This window comes from Gekko japonicus, unplaced genomic scaffold (assembly GCF_001447785.1).
Source record: "Gekko japonicus isolate JY-2015 unplaced genomic scaffold, Gekko_japonicus_V1.1 scaffold318, whole genome shotgun sequence".
Classification (NCBI taxonomy): Eukaryota; Metazoa; Chordata; class Lepidosauria; order Squamata; family Gekkonidae; genus Gekko; species Gekko japonicus.
The window spans coordinates 37215-42370 of record NW_015167541.1 but is presented as its reverse complement, the minus strand read 5'-3'; positions in this window follow the sequence as shown (position 1 = coordinate 42370).

Here is a 5156-nt window from a genome sequence, read left to right as displayed (position 1 = left end):
GGGAGGGGTGGTTACCTAACAGGAGTGGCCAATATTGAAATCTAATACCTTACTCAAAGAAAGGCATCTGGGCAGGTGTGAAAACCTTGGCCTCAGGATGTTTCATTGTAGTGTTGATGAAGCTGGCCATTCTCATTGTAAACCAAATGTCCATTTGGCAGGAAATACCAAAGCAGGAACAAAGCAGTGATGTGTCCTACGTGACCACAAATGATTTTGCAATGGGGGCTGTCTCTTCTCAAAGCTGTTGTTTCTTACTGCTCACAATAATGGAGGTGTGTGCTTCTTCACCAGGCTGGTAACTGTGTAACTGAAACTTTATTTACATGTAAGGCTTGTGCAGGCACCTTCTATGTGTTGCATCACAACAGGTGACTTAAAGTGTACAGTCTTCTGAGCCTATGTGTGTGTGTGCACAGTCCATTGTGTGTAGCAATAAATATAGTCCATAAAGCAAAATATCAAGTTCATTCTCTAACAGGGGGAGGGTTTAAGAGGGCGAAAACAGGGGAGTGGGAGGAGGGAGGATGCAGGAAGCCACAGGAAACCTTGCCAAGGAAATCAAACTCTGGGAGCAGATTAAAAACAACCACATGCCAAGAGCTCTAATGCGAAATCAGTTTAAACGGTCCGGGGAAAACTGCCCCACCGGTAAACAGGGGTAAGTAACATGTGCAAAATCAGTCACAGTTTGTTCTCTTAAACAGGAAAAGACTTTAAGAGCACAAGATAGGGAAAATAGCTATACAGCCTACTGGTTACAGATCTAAGGAAAAGAACAGAAAACACTATACTAAGCTAAACTTAACCAAACCAAAGCCTTACCTCTGACATCCCCCCCCTCGATGTCTGTGGAAGAAATGTACATCCCAACCCCCCACCTGTTCCATGCAGAGGAATCCAGCCCCCAGCATTTGGACAAAGACTAAAGGATGGTTCATATTTTTAACCCTTCCTGCCTTCATTGGCAGGAAACCTCTCTCAGTTGAGATTTAGGGAACTTGCCTCATGTGGGGAGGTGAACCCTAGTCTCTCTATCAGCCTAGGGTGCACATCCCACATATCTCAATACTCATGCTTTATAATCATGTTTTATAGCAGCTATTGATCTTGTCCTTCCTGAGAGGCAGAGCAAATTAGAGATGGGCACGAACCACAAAAATGTGATTCAGTTCATGATTCATGGGCGAACCACAAACCAAACAACGAACCCCACAAATCCAGTTGGCTCTCATACAAACCGAACCAGGTTAGTCAAGTTCGTGTCTGAAACAGCTGAGCCGCAGAGGCAGCCTGTTCCCCCAGTTCTGTTATTTTGGGCTCTAAACAGTTTCCAGTCTAAACAGCTGAGCAGTGGGGGCAGCCTGATCGCCCAGCTCAGCTATTTAAAGGGCTTTTCTTGGTCAGTGAATGCCGACTGATGAGAAAATTTCTTGGAGATTTTGTGTCTGTGTTTAAATCTTTGGATATTTGGAGTCCCAACCATGGGGAAACTAGGAGTGAAATAGGCATTCCAAGTCGACTGCTCATCACCAGGACCATGATTTTTCTATTATATGGATTATGGATTCGTTAAATTGACACTCAAGTAATCTGGAGAGTATCACTTTGCAGAGACTGTGAGAAGTTGTATCCTATTTGGGACTCTCCATTATGCATCAGCATACCTTTAAATATCGGCATACCTTTAAATTGGGATTGTAATGATGTGGCTCTATAAAGATATGGCTCTATAAAGAGTTAACTTTTGTATATGAGATTTATACTTGAAATTTATTGAATACATTTGGAATAGTATTAGTAATTCCGTCACGAAAAGTTGTGTTTTTGTGGTGTTATAACCTTTTTTTGTGACCTTCTCTTGTGTTATCTAACTATCTGGAAGCTGGCAACCCTACTTCCTTTTCAGAATGACTCTCTAGGAAACCAAGATGCTGGCTGGGACATCAAGATCTTTTTCAGCCATGAAGAATGCGTACTGTGATCAACCTCTAATTTGCCCATAGCACTTCTAAGAATGAAACTTATTTCTTAATATTACCAAATGAGGGCATGGCTTTACTAGGGTTGCCAGCGATGCTCTGGCAGGGGGTGGGAGGGAGTCCTCAAACCATAGAGTTTTGCCCCCAAACCAGAGTGTTGCCACACAATGTTCCCAATGTGATGATGTCACTTCCAAATGATGTCATTGCATTGGGGACATTGTTGTTTGGGGCTGGGTTTGCCCCTCCGGCCAGCTGGCCAGTGGCAGGCAGAAGCCACCAAAACTGGGAGATTCCCTGCCCGGACCCGGGGAATGGCAACCCTAGGCTTTACCAACAATCCAGGGAATGGCAACCCTAGGCTTTACCAACATATTTTAGAAGTATATGGATCTAGACAGGTAATAGATCGTCTAGGATAAGTAATTTCTCAAAGATAACTGTAGTACAAATACAATTTCTTGAAAAAAGGCCAAACAAAAACCTCTCTGTTGGTACCAAGCTCAGGCCTGGCCTGTCCCTTCAACTTCACACTGCTCTAAATTGGCTGTTTCAGGCAAAGGTCACACTGTGGTATCAATTACTTGCTACTACCTGGAAAATTTAATTTCATGCCCCACAGTGGGTTTGCTTTCTTCTCTACAATGATTGGCAACTGCTCAGTAATGAGAATAGTCCCTTTTTATGTTATTAAAGGGTAGACACTCCCCCCAGTCCACAATGACAGCTCCAGACTGCGACCGTATGAAATACTATGGAGGCACTAATGTGTTCAGAGGCCCAGTTTAAAGAAAATCCAATTCCTGTCCACATTTTAAAAATAATTGAAGATAATGTGTTGTTTGTGGTCTGCCACTGGGCCAATATAACCCCTGAGGTCTCCCTTGTGTTAAGGGCTCATAGCTCTTATTCAGAATATATTTCCTGGAGGTTAATAGAATAAGAAAAAGCAAACTGAAGAAAAGTGGTCAGCTAGAAGGCTCTCTCGATGTCAATAATTCCCAAGTTTCAGAGAGCAACAGCATGCTTTTTATGAAGTAAATTTGGAGGCACAATTCATTTTGACACTCTAGAAGGTTTATTTCTGGAACATAATATAGGGAAAAAATTATACACACCCAGGGGAGTTCACTCTTCTACATGAGGTCACTGCTGTGGGAGTGTCTTCTGACTGAAAAAATGTATGACCAGGCCAGAGATTCATGCAGAGTTGCAACTAACAATTTCCTCTGAAAGTATGTGATTCTGCTCTCTCTACATTTGAAGGATCTAATCAGATTTTATGGAGAGTTGCAAAATATCTGTGCCTCATTTAGTCTGATTAGAAGAAAGATTGCATAAATTAATTATACAGAAATGCAATGGAGAACATCTGTAGGGGTGTACTTTAGGATCACAGGATTACACATGATCAGGCTTCCTTCTAAAGCTGAGCCTATGTGGTAAGGCTGATTGAATGACCAAAATGATTCTGGGTTTATTTTACATGTCTAATATTTTCTGTTACTTTAGTATCTCCACTGAAGAACAAGATGACAGAACCAATTCACAATATGATTATGCATCTTCAGTCTGCAAAGTAGCCAGATCCACCAACCTATTTTTAAAGGTTGGTGGAATGATATAAAACACTAACAATTAGATACAAATATAAACCAATAGTATGCATATTCTGGACAGAATGTCATTTCTCAAGTTTGAAACACATTCTTTTCTTTTTCTTTTCTTTTTTTTTTGAGCTGGCAGTCAGGAAAAATGAAATTGAAAACACACTCATTGTGATAATTCCAAACTGTTCTATGTGCACAGGAAAATGGTATAATTCTGCCTAGTTGGCAAGGCAGATCTAAAGCCTATTAAAGCATTACCATATTTACTCAAAAGAAAGATGACCCTGAATATAAGACAATCCCCTTTAAGCAGTTATATACACGTACACAATTTATTATTGGACATAAATGTAACTTGTATGATAATGTAAGATGACCCTCCCCTTTTTTTGATGGGCTATGTGGGGGGGAATCTAGTTTTGCATTTCAGTAAATATTGTGCTCTGCAGAAGGCCTTTGAATAATTTCTTGTAGTATTCACTGCATCCCAGAAAACTTCTCATTTTCTTAATTTTACATAACATGATAAATATCAAAATTACCTTCCACAATTACCCCCTTCCCTTCTCCCCTTTTCCCTCCCCCCTTTTCCCTTCATATCAGACAGTTTTTAAATACTTACTCCCCCTGAGATTTTATACCATCTATTAGTAGAGTTGTTGATTGCATTTTATCATTTTATCATATCTATTGTATTAGAATTGTGTGAATGTTTTAGATTGTATATTGTGTTTTATCATGATGTTACTCGCTCTGAGCCTGTTTGTGGGGGAAAGTGGGCTATAAGGACTCTGAAATAAATAAATAAGTATTACATTTGCTTTGATCTCACAACTCAGCTCTTTCAAGCTTCCTCCCATAATGTAGCTTAAAAGAAACACTGGAGGGAGAAAATGAACATTTTGTAACACCTCCAGTGAAAATGATGTGGACAGATGCAGACAGATGCAGACAGATCAACTACTGTAGTGTTTACCATCCAGGAAATGATGTGGACAGATGCAGACAGATGGAGGTAGTAAGTAGATCAACTACTGTAGTGTTTACCATCCAAAAATATTGTTGGAAGATCTGAATCACTGTTATGCTACATTTTATCCTTCCTTGTTCTAATGGACCAAGCCCAAATGAGTCCCTGCATTGCAGAAGAAATGGCATGACCGCTCTTTCTGCCTCCCACATTCAGTGGAAATATGAAACCTTCTGTGGCTTTACAGTTGCATGCAAACTGCATTTCTTTATATTACAGCTCTGATTGCAAAGTGTCTTCAAAAGCCCTGGGGTCCTAATCAGACAAAGCAAGGGACATGGGTAGTTATAGCGGAATGTATGAGTAGTTCTTGTGAAGTTAGTTGAGCAACACCCCTAAAATTATGCACATGCTTTTGCCATATATGAGAGTCCAGGGGTGGCACAAAGGAACAACAAATCTCCTTTTCGCCACATTTCTATCACAAGATTAGTCAAGTATTTAGCGCATTTGTGTCCACAACTAGTTTTGCTCATATGCTGCTCAGAGTTTTCTCCAGCAGCTGCCTTGTTCTGGCAGTTCTGTACATTCCTG